Below are 2,308 nucleotides of genomic sequence, written 5' to 3' on the forward strand. Positions count from 1 at the left end.
TTTCATTACTAAGCCTTCTGGTCTCACTAAGAAATCCTTTTTATGTAAATATAAAAAGGAAACCATGAAAAACTGCTTACCTTGCAAATGAAAAGTCAGATGATACTTCAATTACATTCCAACACTTTAGGGACATTCCACACTTCTCCTTTGTGGTATGCTTTAGGTCAGCCATCTGGATTTCAACAATATTTAGGGTCAAAACTTTGAATGGGGAATTAAACATTTCCATAACAGCTCTCCCATTGCTCAAATCCTCATACTGATTCTGCTTTGCCGCATGCACTACACTGTGTTATGCTCCATGCTGAAAATCGTATGTCATTACTAAGCTGATGGGAAAATTGCTGTAACATTTATCAGTATCACACCAGGCTATTATGTTAGGTGTTCATTCAAGTGTCCCATTCCTAGAGTCTTTCCTCAATCATACTGTATGAAATTTCACTACTCACCTCAGTCAACTTCCATCCTATTATCTTTCTTTATTTCCTTCATAATTCTACTGTATGAAATTCCTTCCTTCTCTTCTCTTTCCTTCCTACCTCCTTTCTTCTGGTTTTCTTCCTGCCTTCTTTTCTCTGTCTTTACCTCTGTTTCTCTCTGATTCACTTTCTCTAACATCATGTTTAACTAATATTATACTGTTTTACTTGCTTATTAACTCTTTCCCTCTCTCTGAGGGGGTACTTTCAAGGAAAAACAGAAACCATACTGGTTATTTCAGTAGAGAATTAAATATAAGGAATTATTTCGTAGGTATTGGAGAACTGGAAAAGCAAAAAGACAACACTGAAGTAACATAGACATTGCAACTGCAGGCATCAGACTACTACCCCTACAGCTGACATTAAAAATTAAAAAAAAAAAAAAAAGAGGCAGAGAGTACGAGAACCTAAGAACTCATAGAATGGGCCCTGCAAAGAAAGGCTCAAACTCCGAGGAAGACACTAAACTGGCTGTTGGTAGTGCTTTAAGAACTTGGAGAAATGGGCCCAATGGAAATGAGACTTAGACTGATAAGCATGGGATGCTATCTGGCTAGTGGTTAAAAAGCTGGGGAGCAAATGATATGATGCAGCAGAGAGAAAATGTTTAACAACCAGTATATCTCATCATTTTTGTACACTGTATCCACACATACATTTATTATAATAAACTTCCATCCAAAAACAAATACAACTTTATCCTTTTGCCTAATAAGATGTAACTATTTTTCATGCAAACAGAGAAGTTATTACCCTCTTTCCAAAAGACAGGGCAAGATGCTAAGACTCATTTTATTCAACTCACAGAAACTATCATATCATCCACCTCTGATTTATTTTAAATAGTCCACTAATGGTGTTACAGCCCCCCCCACATATGAATATATTGAAATCTAAATGCTACACGAAAAGTTAACTAACAGACAATGTTCCATTTACACAATAATAAAAGAAAAATAGGAGGTAGAAACAAAAAAATTGGAAAGTATATTCACTAGTGTGTGTGTGTGTGTGTGTGTGTGTGTGTGTAACAAGTAGAGGGGGGAATATGCATACCTGCTACAATCCTGTTTTTTCCCTCTAAATGTAAGCCCATAATCAACAAAGCTGATATTTTTTTCATTCTTTTTTTTTAACTACCAATTCATTGTTCTAGGCAGGTTCAAGTTCTTTACCTTATGGGGTGACCACAGAATTCGTTTCTTTTTTTTTTCAAAATTCATTTCTGAAAGATCTAACATTTTTTTGTTCTGGCTTTTATTGGTTGCTGTAGTTTTCATTAACGTTTACTTTTAAACATGGAAGTACTAAGTGACACCTCAGATAAATCTGTGGGTTCTAAGCATACTCCTCTTTATCCCTAATGTGTATCAGTAACGTATTTACCTCATAGGTATCACAATCATTAACATCACCCCATAACTATCGTGTTCTTTGCATATTCAGTGGAATGAGGAGATCAAAATGGCCAAATGATGACTTCAACCTCCAGTTCAGTGGGCCTTTTTTCTGTGCCCTAGTGGTAAGAGCACAACAAACATTTTTGGTACAGGGAAAGATTTCTAAATGAATTATTAGGTGCAGTAGTGTGACAGGCAGGATTATAAAAGTGTCTTCAAGATACTCATCCCCTAGTTATTCAACAAATATTAATCTTGGTAGTTCTGTGAAAGGACTTTGGTAATGGAATTAAGATTACTAATCAGATGACCTCAACGTGGCATTATCTTAGATCATCTAGGTGGGTTCCATGTATTCATGTGAATCCTTAAAAACAGAAAATGAAGGCAGAAGCATCATTCAGACAGGTGCAGAGGAGA

The sequence above is a fragment of the Orcinus orca genome, chromosome 18 (genome assembly GCF_937001465.1).
Source record: "Orcinus orca chromosome 18, mOrcOrc1.1, whole genome shotgun sequence".
Classification (NCBI taxonomy): domain Eukaryota; kingdom Metazoa; phylum Chordata; class Mammalia; order Artiodactyla; family Delphinidae; genus Orcinus; species Orcinus orca.